Genomic DNA, 14955 nt, shown 5'->3' with positions numbered 1-14955 from the left:
TTTCTGAAATAACTGAAAGGCAGCCTCTCTGGTCTTTAATTCAATGTGATCCTGTTTTATCAATCAGCATAGAAATGAAACTCTGAAAGCAGCAGAAAATATCAAATGGCCAGATTCGGAGGCTATTTATAGCAGACTTAAAATTGAAAGGGGAGAACGAGGGAACTCTCTGATTAACATCAGCCTTCAATCCCCTTCTGCTTTGAAATAGCTCAGTAAGAAATTTCAAAGTTGGAGCTAGTTTAAATGATGAATGTTCCAACTCTGTACTATTCTTTAGTTCACTGCCTACCAACCATTGCTTTGTTCCACTTCTTCCTTTTTTTCTTCTTTTTAAAAAATTCACACATTTCCTTTGCTAATTTATTTTATTTAGATTTTTAAAACATATTGTCAAGGTGCTATACTGAGGGGTTACAGTTACATATGTCAGGTAATGAATATATTTCAGTGTCACCTCGTCCTTCATGCTCTCCCAGTTTTTCCTCTCCCAACCCTCCCCCCGCCCAGGTGTATAGTCCATATCCAATATAGTTTCTAGTGAATATGCTGAATTGGTTTAGCCTTTGTCACCCCTGTCACACTAGTTCTGTGCTTTTCCTTCCCCTCCCCAAGTGAGATAAACTACAAGATAAAAAGTATAGAAATCAAAGCCCTCGACAGAAGGGAATCTCCTCAGTGTTAGAGGATGACAGAAGCCTCTCTTCTTGTCTCAATACCTCCCTCATGTCAAAAGCTTGTTTGTTTGTTTGTTTGTTTTCTGGCTGAGAATCAATTTCTTCTGCAATATCCTTTAGATTAAGAAATATTTCTCTAGAATTCCTAGAATTACAAGCTAAAATGTGTTCATTTTATGTTGCTGTTATCCTCCTGAACATTTGAAGTATGAAGATGAAGGATCTCTCATCCTAGTTTATACTCTGGCTTCAATGCGGTCTATAGCTATAATTGTGTACAAATGGATGGGTTATGGAGGTGTAGATCCTGCTGTTTATGTGAGTCTCAGGGGGCATAATAAATTGGTCTCACAGCAATAACTGCATCCAGAAAAGTCAAGTGGCATTACATCCTTTACCTGTAGAAAGCAGAAACCCTACTGTTTGACTTCTTGTCTGAAGAAGCATAAATTCTTAACTTTGTTTCCATGTAACTTTGTTTCCATTTTTGCTTGCAAAGAAATTGTTCTCTTTTTCCTCCATGGAGAATCCATGCATCAGCCCCTGCTGTATACAAAGGATAAAGAGTTACTGACTAGCACCAGAGACCACAGTTCAAGTTTATTTACCACAGACCAGGAGGAGTGGAACATCAGGGAGTCTTGCAAAGGAAGTCTTTGTTAAACTACCCAAGGAGCTTTTCACTCCACCCAGAATCTTTCTTTTATTTTCTATTCCTAGCCAACTTCTCAGCTCATTTTCAGGAGAGAATAAATCTCTTTTGCTAAGATGGATTGTACAAATTACTGTAACATTAATATATTGTTTTGTTGAAAATCCCTAACTCTGTATCTGGGATAAAGATTTGAAAGTAAAGGGGACCGAAAACCACACCCTCACTCATATAGAAACAAGGGGTAATCTGGATGCTACTGGCTCAGTAACCTAGCTAATAATAAAACTAGCTAATAATAATAATAACACCAATAGCAACTCAGGAGGATGAGATCTGAGGACAGGCTTCAAAATCAGCAAGGGCAAAAAGTCCATGAGACTCTGATCTTCAATTATCTACCATAAAAAAAAAAACCTACAGGTTGGCTCAGGTGTACAGCACCAGCCTTGAGTGAAGAAAGCTGAAGTGCCCAGGCCCTGAATTCAAGCCCCAGTTCTGGCATGAAAATAGAAAACCAAGAATTTACCAATTATAATGTGAAGTTCCAAATTATATTACCAATGTGTATTGTTTATTGCAAAAATCAACTGCCTATGACCCGGCGCTGGTGGCTCATGCCTATAATCATAGCTACTCAGGAGGCTGAGGTCTGAGGATCATGGTTCAAAGCCAGCCTGGCCAGGAAAGTCTGTGAGACTTTTATCTCTAATTAACCACCAGAAAACTGGAAGTGGCACTGTGGGTCAAGAGCTCAAGGACAGCGTCCAAGCCCAGACTTGAAGCCCCATGACTGCAAAATAAAATAAAATAAATCAACTGTCTAATGATGCAAACATGGGGGGTGGAAATCAGCTCTTGCCTTTCTCCAATATCTAGGAATGAGGATTAATGGAATTTTTGCCATTGTTAACATTTATCTTCCAGCATGGACCTCAGAGAAATGTTTATTCCATGTAGTGGAACTGGAAAAGCGAGCCCCGAGCACTCTAGATAGAATCATGTGACCACAACTGCAAAACGGATTCAGATTCAAAGTGATGTAGGTCTTCTGAAAAATCCATGCTTACCTGAAACAAATACACTATTTAAAAAGTATGATCCTTTCCACCAAGATTTTTAACTCCTATGTCAAAATGATGTTGAATAATGATAGTATTTTAAAATTTATTTTCTTCAAATTGAAGTCTTAATCTAAACCAAACGTGTGGAATCAGATGATATTCTGCCTAACAGAGCTCTGAGAAACACTTTGTATTTTTAGCTATGATGTTTTGAAATATTAAGACGTATTCTAAATTTCATTCCTATCTTATTTTATTCCTAGCAACTTCCTAGATTTACAAAAAAAAAAAGCACATCACATTAATGCACTAAAAACTACTGAAGGTTTACATTTGTGCAAATGCCTTTAATGATATCAAGAATATACTTTTATTGTGACTCTATAGTCTAGCATAATACACATGTAGAAACATTTACAGATTGTAAATGTACAGTTTCACGAGCTCATGTAACCAGATTCCAGGTCAAGAAGCAGAACATCACAAGCCCACACACACCACCCAACCTCTCTGAAGTCTCTTCTCTCCCAGCTACCTCCCCCTCCTCCTCCTCCTCCCCCTCCTCCTCCCCCTCCCCCTCCTCTTCCTCATCCGCCTCCCCCTCCTCTTCCTCATCCGCCTCCCCCTCCTCTTCCTCATCCGCCTCCCCCTCCTCTTCCTCATCCGCCTCCCCCTCCTCTTCCTCATCCGCCTCCCCCTCCTCCTCCCCTCCCCTTCCCCCTCCCTCTCCCCTCCCCTCCCCTCCCCCTCCCCTCCCCTCCCCCTTCCTCTTCCACTCCCCCTCCCCCACCCCCTCCTCCTCCTCCTCTTCTCCTGAGTTGTCATCTTTTCATTTCTATCAGCATAGAGGAATTAGGCTTCTACTCTATGTGCTCTGGTTAGAATCATGTTATATCGCTTTCTTAAGAATAATTTCTTCTTTTTGTTCACTATTTATTTGTACAATCATCCATATTCCATTGTAGGGTAAGACTAAAATGTATTTACTCATTTTATGATTCAACGGCATTTGGGCAGTCTGTGCGTTTGGGACCATGGCAAATACTGCTCCTTTGAATATTCTAGAATATTCTTTGTTTTTGGCTTACACATTTATGTTGAATATAACAAGGATTGCTAGTCTTCACAGCTTTCATAGAGACTGCCAGTTTTATAGAGGGAGTATATCAATAACTGCAATTTATGATTAAAATATGAAAAAAACTCAAAATTTTACATAAAATAAAATTCAGCTTTTCCCTTAACAGATTCCTAACCTCTGTTCTCAGTGAGAAAGCACATTTTCTAAAGAGAATGTTAATATTTCTTGCTGTCTCTTTATATATACAATACATGTTTTTTGTGACAGTGCTTAGCATTCTCATTTGAACTATATATTGCAGTGACTCCCTAATGATCTGGCTTGTGCTCTTATGATTAGTTTTTTCCCCCCATTTCTGTCAGCTTTCTGATAATTATCTGGAAGTGTTACTAATTAAGAAATTTTTTCCTTTATGGATATTTCATCACATTTTCCTATTTCTCTAGAATTATCATTTTCCCCCCCATGGCCTTTCTAGAATGTTAAGTTATCTAACAGTGACTCTTTGTGACTTTTTTTGGTGTATTTTTTCTGTTGAAAATACTACTGTATAGTGTAATCTATCTACAGATACTTTGACATTCATTCCAGTACTTCTTACCTCACATTGATCTCAAAACTGATGTTAATTTAGCTGCAGTTATATAGGAAAACAAGTTTCAGATACAGATATAGATATGTTGATATAGATGTGGCATAGATATCTCTCTGAGCACTGTGGAATAAATATCGTGTCGATGTTGAGTTTTTCTACATCCACCTTCATATACACTTCTATACATAAAGACAATTAAGATAGACTAAGGCAGAAAAAGGAAACATATCAGTAATTCTACGTGAAAATATGGGTGGTCTGAGCTTCACATGTTCCTGGTATCTAGGTTTTGATGTTTGTAACTCTGGTGTTTGTAAATCTTTCTTTTTCATTTTTGTTGTATGGTAGAGGGATTTGTACTGGTGTTACAAGGCAGAAACACTACCCTTTGAACAGTGTCCCTAGCTGTTGTTTTGTTTTTGTCTTATTTACTTGTTTAGCTTTGCTTGCTTTGTTTGCCTTGAGGTAGTGTTGTATTCATGCTTAGAAATAGCCTGGACCATGGTCCTCCCATTTATGCTTCCCCATAGCTGTGAGGACAGCTGAATACTACCGTGACAAGTGGTTTGATTGCATTGAGTCCTGTGAACTTTTTTTGCCCTGCCTAGTCTCAAGGTGAGATCCTCTTTCTCTCTTTTTTCCAAATAGCTAGGATGACAAGTATGAGCCAATGTGCCTGGCTGGTTTCAATATTTTGAGACTAGGTCTTTCTATCTGGAGCAAAGTGGCCTCAATTTTTGATCCTCCTGTCTTGGCCTTTCAAGTAGTTGAAATTCTGTTTCTTTTAAATATTTGTTTTTAAAATGTGGTGACTTGTATTAGGTTGCCTACTTAGAGTATTCCATATAAGGTCATAAAAAACAGGCTAGCTACTCAAGATTCTGAGATCCAAGGACTGTGGTTCAAAACCAGCCTGGGAAGGAAAGTCTGTGAGACTCTTATCTCTAATTAACTACTAAAAGCTGGACATTGTACTGTGGGTCAACATGGTAGAGCAATTTTCCTTGAGTACAAAAGTTCAAGAACAGCACCCAGTTCCTGAGTTCAAGTCCCAGGACTAGCACAATCAAACCAAAACCACACACTGTACTCTTATCCTGGATCTTTAAAAGATTTCAAATAATAAATCTGGTAAATATAGCTTAATGGTAGGTATATGAAACTTTCTCAATTCTATGCGCACTGGTAAAGCTTTCTGAAGGAGAAGCATTGGTGTGTGGAAGCTTCCAGAGTTGATGCAGTATTGAAGCCTTACTGCGTGTAGCTTTGGTGTTTGGAAGGCCAGTTGTGGTTGAAAATGAGCAACATGGGTTGGAAATACAGGCAAGCCTATGCAGCTATGCATCAGATCAAGGTGCTTTCTAGATGAGTCCAGTCCAAGTAACCCCTCTTATTCTCATTCTTTTACTTACTTTTAACTAACACAAAGCATCCATAATTTATTTATAATTGTCAAACTATAAAATATGGCAATTTTGAAACAATTTTGGGTGGTATAGAGAAAAGATGGTATTTTCAGTGGGAAGTCTCTAAATATATTCACTATAGCAAAATCTAGGATCTACAAATATATATGAACATAAGATAAGTATAAAATTATGAGGGGATTTTACGGTTGTAACTTTTTATAAAGCTGGGGGCTAGTTAGTTCGTGTCTGTAATCCTCCCTACTCAAGAGGCTTAGATCTGAAGATCATGGTTTGAAGTCAGCCTGGACAGGAAAGTCCATGAAACTCTTATCGCCAATTAAATCTCAGAAAAAGCTGGAAGTGACGCTGTGGCTTAAGTGGTACAGTGCTAGCTTTGACTCAGAGGAGCTCAGGTACAGTGCCAAGGCCCAGGAGCAGCAGAAATATTTTAAAAATACATATATTTACAGCGAAAAAATAATAATGACAGCCATTCATTTTAGACCTTGCATCACTGAAATTAAATGTAAATAGGTGCATTTTACTTGCTTTAAATGATGAGTAGAAGACAAACATTCAAAATGAATTTTATATCCTAATCCATAATTACCTTGTCACAGATAATTCATTTTCCTCATAAATACTAGTAATATCACATCATGAATCATTGCTTACATAAGATAGCCATGGCCAAACAACTCAAGAGTGTCTATCTACACAGCAATATCAAGAGCAAGGTATCTTACTTATCTACCTCATAGAGAAAGATTACTCAGTTTTGTCTCGAGTACAGTTGAAAGCTTCTTATTACTGTACAGGTTTTCTTTAATTCCATAGGGAAATACCCTAAAGAAATTTGAGTTAATTTTTAAAAATCAAACTTAAGATATTTTAGGTTTTACTAGGAGGACAGAATAGGAGGTTAAGAATTTACTAGTTATACTTTTATGTAATGTTGCTTTATATTAGGTTCATGTTTACATGAACTATATAGTCAGGATAGAACTTGGGGTCAAGTTCTAATTTTGGCTCTTCCGAGCTGTATAACCCAGAGCAACATATTTAATGGGTGTATACATAAATTTCATCCTGTAGCAAATGTGGATAATGGATATATTGATTGTGGAGGAAGTGAAACAAAAAAGACTTACACAATCTAGGAGTCCATGGGGACTCACTCCTACTGCTAGTAATATTAGCTCACACACACACGTGAGGCAAAAGAACAGGTAGGTGAGATGTGATGATCTACTTCTATGGCACTAATGGTACTCTTCCAAATCTCTAATCATTTCATCATTTCAATAATAGTACTTATTAATATTAGCTACCAAAATCTGGAACCTACTATAAGTCAGACACACATAGTACACACTTTCCCCCTCAATTCTCAGCAACTCTGCCAATCAATCTTACTTGGCTGCTATTACCACTGAGCTAAGTAGGCAGAGCCATGAAGAGGGTAAATAAGCTGCCCATTGCCACATAACTAGTAGGCATCAGAGCCAGGACTTCAAACTGACCATTGGAGCCTAGAAATCATTGTCTCCTGGCTCAGGTTTAGGACCTTTCCCTGAATCCCATTCTCACTTCCTTCCTTTTCTTTTTTTCTTTCTTGTTGGTCCTGGGACTTGAATTCTGAGTCTGGGTGCTGTCTCTGAGCTCCTTTTGCTCAAGGCTAGCACTCTACTGTTTGAGCCACAGCACCACTTCCAGCTGGTCCTGTGATTTAATTGTAGATAAGAGTCTCACAGACTTTCAGGTCCAGGATGGCTTTGAACGACAATCCTCAGATCTCAGCCTACGGAGTAGGTAGGATTACAGGAATGAGCCACTGACTGGTGTCTGGCTTCCCATTTTGTTTGTTTATGTTGTAACCACTGACTTGAAGCAAGTTCTCAGACTAAGATACTGTACTCCAGAAGAAGTAATTTTTGTTTGTTTTTTTTCTTCTTCTTCTTCTTCTTCTTTTTTTTAACTCTTGAGGAATGCAACTAAATATAAGCTGGAAAGTTCCTTTTAATACAAGTGAATCAATCAGCCCACACATTTATTTTCCCTGAGGCATATTGCTGGGAAAGTCTATTTCCGATTTTAAGAAATCAACATATGCTAAACCAACTGTCTATTTTCATTTACACCAGGAGGCATTCTGAGACATAAAAATTATGTTTGATTTTTTACTTCTAACATGGTTCATATATATGAACTTAGGATAGAAATGTCTATTCTTCCTTAAATGCCCCTAAGAAAGCCTTTCTCTAAAATGAATGTCAGGAGTCAGTTGTTCTTTACTAAGAGGCATCAATACAAATAATACTAGGAAAAAACAGTCCTAAAGTTTGAGAAAAGCTTCAAATATTGTGTTAGTTGCAGTCTTGAACATTTACCTCACCGTGGCTTACTTTATTCTTTCTCTTCTTCTTTTTTTTTTCTATTTACTGTCAAAGTAATGTACAGAGAGGTTACAGTTTCATATGTTAGGCCTTGGGTTCATTTCTTGTACTGTTTGTTACCTCCTCCCTCATTCCCCCTTCACCCATCCCCCTTCCCCTCTCCCCCCATGAGTTGTTCAGTTGGTTTACACCAAATGGTTTTGCAAGTATTGCTTTTGGAGTCGTTTGTCTTTTTATCCTGTGTCTCTCGATTTTGATATTCCCTTTCACTTCCCTAGCTCTAATACCAGTATATACAGTTTCCAGTGTACTCAGATAAGATACAGTGATAGTGCAGGTACAACCACAGGAAGGGCATACAAGAGGATCATCAATAATGGAAGCTATGGTTTCACATGGCATGTTGAAAGTAATTACAACAGTGATATAACAGTCATTTCCATAACATGGAGTTCATTTCACTTAGCATCATCTTATGCATTCATAAGGGCATAGCTATTAGGCTCTTGTGGTACATATACACAATGGAATTTTATGCCTTTTTCAGAAAGAATGACATTGCCCCATTTGTAAGGAAATGGAAGAACTTGGAAAAAATTATACTAAGTGAAGTGAGCCAGACCCAAAGAAACATGGACTCTATGGTCTCCCTCATAGGGAATAATTAGCACAGGTTTAGGCTAGTCACAGTAGTCTTTCTCTTCTATTGTCCATGGGTTCAATAAAGAAGAGAATATATTTTGTCCTTCAGTGTTCACCAGTTCTCACTATATTGCTTTGTAAATATTAGATACACAATGAAACTAATCAATCAATATGATTACTTAGTCAATCTCTATGATAATATAACTTTTCTGTCTATGTCCAGTAGGTTGTGTATAGTATGCAAAAGGTTATGTTCCGTTGCTGATTTTATTCCTTTAGTTAAATCTGTATCAATATTGCATTTATAACTAAAATGATGTTCCATTGGTAATGCATATTTTTGTCTATCAAGGCTGCAGTGAAAGCAGCATGAACCAGATGGCTCATACAACAGACATTCATTTTCTTGTGGTTCTAAAGACCCAAGTTCAGGTTCCAGTGAGGGTCCTGTGCCTCGCTCACATGGTGGCCTTCTCACATGGTACAAAGAGAGCAAGCTCTCCGGCATCTCTTCTCAAGAGAGCATCCCTCCATCATATGAGTTCTACCCTTATAATATCATCTAAACCTACTTATTTCCCAAGGGCCCCACCTCTTCTACTGCCACAAGAATTGGATTTAGAAGCACAAACTTCAGTCTCTAATAGTGTGTTATCTCATATGTTTATGATAATATCATTCAAAGCTATGACTCATGTAAGAGTCGGGGAGAAATTCTATAATCAATATGTTTAAATGATCTAATGCCTAATATTCATCTTAAAAATCTTATTGTTGAGATATTATTTTCTCAAAGTGCATTTACTATTTGATAATATTTAACTGTTGAAATACTGCAAAGACAGACACTGACTTCAGAGAAAATATGCGTGTTAAGGGGAAAATGAGGATCAGAAGAAAGAAGGGTGCTATCAATTCATTTCCTAAAACCAGGCATAGGCTATGTGTTTTATAATGCATATAATTCTCACAGCAGTCTATGGGATGACCTTATCAACAATTATATGGGGAAATTGAGATTCAGGGAAATGTGGCCAGAGTCTCATAGTGTATTAAAGATAGATTCAAAAGTCTAGTCTTCCTTGTTCTAAATAAAGTAAGCCTCATTTGTTACTAATATAAAAAGAATAACTTACATTCATGTGTATAGAGACTGTTTATTTAAATAAAAACTATCAGGCCTTGTAATTGATCCCTAAGTTCAAGAGATTCCGATGAAAAGCAAAGCAGTCTAATTCCTAACGATTTAAACTAAACATAAATTAATATTTCTTTTTCAAAATAGCATTTTAAATTAGATTTACTGTTGACATTTTCAGAGAACCAGAGCTATAAATCACTTTTTCATGCAATGTAGTCCACCAATCATGATCATCATATTTGTAAGCTGACTAGCAAAGCTTTCCCCTGTCTTTCTGAAAGACAAATCTCCTTTTATGGACAATGAATAAGCTATTCCAGAAAGTCCTCTTACTGTGTGGCCTATTCCGTTTCTTACCATTTGAAGAGTTTTTACTATTCCTTCAAAATATTCTACAAACAGTTTCTAAGCAGGTACAATATGTGTGTGTGTGTGTGTGTGTGTGTGTGTGTGTGTGTATGTGCGCGCGTGCCCGCGCATGTGCGCACTGGCTGTCATACCTGGGTGAATAACATTTTCAGAAAATACACCCAGACTTCCTAGGTTGGTGGTGAATAAAACTCGAGGAAATAAATTGATTCCTAATCTGTGTATAGAATATGGAAACTCCATGAGCAGCAAAACTCTTAGAAACAAGCTGAGGGGCTGGGAATATGGCCTAGTGGCAAGAGTGCTCGCCTCACGTACATGAAGCCCTGGATTCGATTCCCCAGCACCACATATATAGAAAACGGCCAGAAGCGGCGCTGTGGCTCAAGTGATAGAGTGTTGGCCTTGAGCAAAAAGAAGCCAGGGACAGTGATCAGACCCTGAGTCCAAGGCCCAGGACTGGCAAAAAAAGCAAAAAGAAAAAAGGAACAAGCTGAGCAGTTCTATCCGAAGAGGTGGTATGTCTACATAAGCATTTATCCACATTCCCTAGGCAAACTAGAAGAGAAAGAAAAGGAAAGACATATAGTATATAGCAGGCTAATCATCTTGGAGAGGTGGTCAGAGTCTCAAGATACCATTAATATACTTCATGACAGTGATGATTATCCCCCAATTATATGGATAAAGAAGTAAAGTTCAAAAAATTGTCAACTTGCACAATGTGACCCAATTAATAAAAATGCAGAACCAGAGTTTTGAGAGGAAAGTATGTTTGATGAGTAAGACTTTAACTTCTGCTTCACCAGGCTTCACAAGAGGCATTTTGCTATAATGTTTTATTTTTCACTTTTTATTCAGCTTCAGCGAAAACAGAGACAGAACCTATAGTACAGCAAAGCACCAGGAACAAGGTCAATTTTATGCAGTTGTTTCCAGTAATCCATGGCACGCAGACATGTCCAATATTCTCCCCATCTTGAGAAGGGAATCCGTAGATGCCTAATGTCTCCTGGATCACAGTCACCACCTGCAGGCCCGCAGCTCTCCTAGAAGGGAGGGAGCATGGGGAAGGGCCAGTGTCTGTGGACCAGTTAATAGAGCATACTGGAATCCCTGTTTCCTGATGTGCGCTTCTAATCATGTCTAATAGCATACAAATAAACAGAAACATTTACTCTCTAACCAACACCTGTTCTGTTTCCAGTCCTATTTAAGTCATCTTTTGGTCATAATGAGATGCAAGTTTTGTAAAAGATTCTATACTTTCCTGATGTGGTGCCTTCTCAAGTAGCCAGCAATATTTTAGCTGTTCTGGAGGTAGAAACCATAGTTTAGAGAACCTGTCCTCTTTAAGCTCCCATTGGTTAGCTACCGCTCCCTTCAGGAACAACCTACAAACAGGTTTTAGAGGTCTAAGGAAAAGCAAAGTTTGTCTCCTATAATCTTCATCCCTCAATCTATTCTTTTCCTAGACCAACTCTAAAGGAGTCTGAAAAGCATAGTCCGACTAGCTTCTTTTTTATTTTATTTTTAATTTTTTGGTGCCATTACTAGAGCCTCAATTTAGGGCCTGGCACTGTCCCTTAGCCTTCTTGCTTAAGGCTAGTGCTCAATCACACGAGCCACATCTCTACTTCTAGCTTTTAGTTGATTTATTGGAGATAGGAGTCTTACAGACTTTCCTACCACAGCTGGCTTAGAAATGAGATCCTCATATCTCAGTCTCCTGGGTAGCTAGGATTATAGGAATGAGCTACCATCACACAGCCCAACTTCCCTTTAAGCCTATGACGTTCTTTCAATGAAAGGAAGAAAGAAGGAAAACAAAAGTTAAACCTGACAGAAAGCATCATGACCTGAATATTAGCTTCTCACTCTCTTCTCCAGATAAAATCATTTAATGAAATCATTTAATGAAACTAGAATGAAAGTTAATCAGTGTTCTGCTTTTGCTAAAAGCATTTTTCCAAACCCAGCTGTCAAGTCAAATTCAAATAATGTTATTTTGAACAGTTACCTAAGTAGATATCAAAATTCATCTCTAAGGGAGGTGTTCAATATTTTCCACTCTGAAAACCCAAGAGAATTTCAGACATCTTCCATGAATTAGGAATAAAGTACAATGTCCGAATAGTTAGGCCTACTTCATTCCTTTCAAGGGCTATGCACACATATCTGCTTGTCAACCTGTTTATAAGTAAATGATAAAATGTTATACATCACAGCTTCTGTTTGACTTGGGGTGGGGTTATCATATCAGTATTTGATCAAATTAATAAACATTCAAACCTTAGAAATAAAATACTCCACCCATATTTCCTGAATAGTTTCTCCATTTTAGCTCAGTATTAAATCTTTTACAGGTGATTTTCTATCCTTTTCTTATGTAGGGAAGAAAGTTTGCTTAGATATTTAAATAATTGTCCTACACTCAAACACTGGTAATGACAAAACCAGAGGCCCCAAGAAATGGGAACTAAAATATCATTACTTTCTGGCTGAATCTCTGAATTCAACTGTCCAGGGAACTCTTTGTAAGTTTCCATTTTAAATTGTCTCCTCTGTCACTGAGAAGATGGGAAGATATATAAGGAAGCTTTTCTCTTGTTCTGTTTGTTAACTGTACCTTCATCTATAGAATAAAAGATTGCTCTGGTTTTGATATGATCTTCGTGACCTCTGCATGTGACACAGAGCTGGATTACATCGTGATGAGCTTTGAAAATAATTATAAAGAGCATGATTTTTTTTTCTAGTTTTGGGTTTTGGACTCAGGGTCTTAGAACTGTCCCTGGCTTATTTTTGCTCAAGGCTAGCACTCTACCTCTTGAGACACAGCGCCACTTCTGGCTTTTTCTGTTTATGTGGTGCTGAGGAATCGAACCCAGGTCTTCATGCATGCAAGGCAAGCACTCTACCACTAAGCCATAGTCCAAGACCCAAGAGGATGATCTTTTTAAAACATTCTTCTGATGTTTCTATTAGCATATAGTAATCATACAAAGGGATTTTATTGTAATATTTCTGTATATGCATATAATGTGCTTTGATCAGATTCATCCCCTACTACTTCATAATGGCCATGAGCTTTTAAAGGAGCTTCAACTATGATGATATAACTAACTGTGAAGCAAATACAAAAGACCAAAAAACCATTCACATTCATTCCCTGAATTTATAGAAAAATGACAAAAGTCAAGTGTAGTGACTTCTGTGTATTTGCTGTGTTCCTACTATGAATTTTTAAAAGCAAGAACTCAGGAGTGGACTAAACTCAGATTATTTCAAATGCCTAGTAATGTACTGGCTAACACAGATCTTAAATATTCAATGTGTAAAATGATTTCTCAATATGGATTTCTATCATAATACCCATATAAACTGGTTAGTAACTGCAAAGAGATAATTGATGAGCACCAAAAGGATTTATTTCATATGTCCAGAGATTATTCTGTTCTTCTTAGGTTTGTAACAGGCAGAAACAATATTTAGAAAAACAAGAAGTTTAGAATAAATAAAATTGTCATGAGAATATATAGTGAGGTAGAATTTAGGAAATAAGAGAAGCTAGAAAATATTATAGAGCATCAAGGAGTAAAGCATGTAACAGTGAGTATTTTAGAGTTCTAGAATATTCTCTATAGAATGTAAAGAGATCGGATTTTGGCTGCCATGTACTTTGATGATTTTTCCCCAACCAAATAATTCTTTTGAATTCAAGTTATTCATCCCCCAAATGGATATAATTTAAGTAAATTTTATATTTGAGACTTGTGCATTTCTCACTTATTTAATTTCATCAAAAGCACCTTATTCATGTCAAAAGAGGAGAAATGAAGGCCATTTTCTGGCATCGTCCTACAGTCCTATTTTCTTGCCTTATTAGCATTTCAAGCAATAGATTGAACAGAAATGCTTGTGATTGAATGAAGATTAATTATAGGGTATGGGCCTATTAGAACTTATTTCCTTGTCCTGAATAGTGTCTTCTGCTGTTTCATTATCCAAGAAGGAGTAAGTATTTGGGGAACAAAGATCGTGACACATTTGGTAATATTCAAGATGCACACCCCCTCACTAGACTGTCAAAAGGCCTGGCCTGTCATAGATTTTGAAGCTGTGATGCATTGTGAGTTCTGCTCCACCCATGGATACATCTCTTTCTGTGTGACGCTCTCAGTGGGGATTTGAAAGCGCGGAGATTTAATCTAAGGCCTTGGTAGACGTCTGAGATGCATAGATGGCATATTTCATTCAACCTGGGACTGTTTAGAATATTTTAGACTGCATCATTGCTTATAGCCTTTTTTATGAAAGATTATGACCTAATGATTAAGAAATATTGCTATGGAATCAAATTTCCTTTATATAGACATAAAGGAAATAATTTCATATAATCATTTTTTATTTTCCTTTATGAAATCATTATTTATATGTTATTGCTTTTTAATGGGGGAGTAGAGATAACAAAGTGTAGCTTAGTAACAAAGACCATGAGATCTGTAGCCAGTCTTCCCTGGAAAATCATGAAGCCTCAATTTCCTCCTCTATAAAATCGAGATAATATTTTTTATTTCAGAATTATTGGGTTGAATGATGTCAGGTAATTCCAAGAGTGACTGGGACAACATGCCTAGAAACTAGGATTAGGTACAGATTAATCTCTAGGTATTTGTGTGACCTGTCTGATTTTGCCTATATTATGCTGTAGTAGAACACAGAGACGAGCCATTTCCACTTCTAAGTGTTGATAGTAGAAGGAATGTAATGATATACTGTACAAAAGTAATTGTGTAAATCCAATGGCTTATGAAAAAAGAGGTCAACATAGGAAATAATGATTAGAAAAACTTGCTTTTAACTAAAAAAACTAGAGGATTTTGAAGAATTAGTTTTTTTAATCTATGTGTAATTTTATTTTTA

At 37.2% G+C, this 14955-nt stretch overlaps 1 protein-coding gene across 2 annotated transcripts in view; it reads left to right on the top strand.

Annotated features, from left to right (window-relative positions):
- The window catches only part of Pde4d (phosphodiesterase 4D), a 1139603-nt gene that overhangs the window by 499148 nt on the left and 625500 nt on the right, over positions 1–14955 (top strand). The gene's annotated exons all lie outside the window — the stretch shown is intronic.

The sequence above is a fragment of the Perognathus longimembris genome, chromosome 19 (assembly GCF_023159225.1).
Source record: "Perognathus longimembris pacificus isolate PPM17 chromosome 19, ASM2315922v1, whole genome shotgun sequence".
Classification (NCBI taxonomy): domain Eukaryota; kingdom Metazoa; phylum Chordata; class Mammalia; order Rodentia; family Heteromyidae; genus Perognathus; species Perognathus longimembris.
This window is presented reverse-complemented; position numbering and strand designations above follow the sequence as displayed.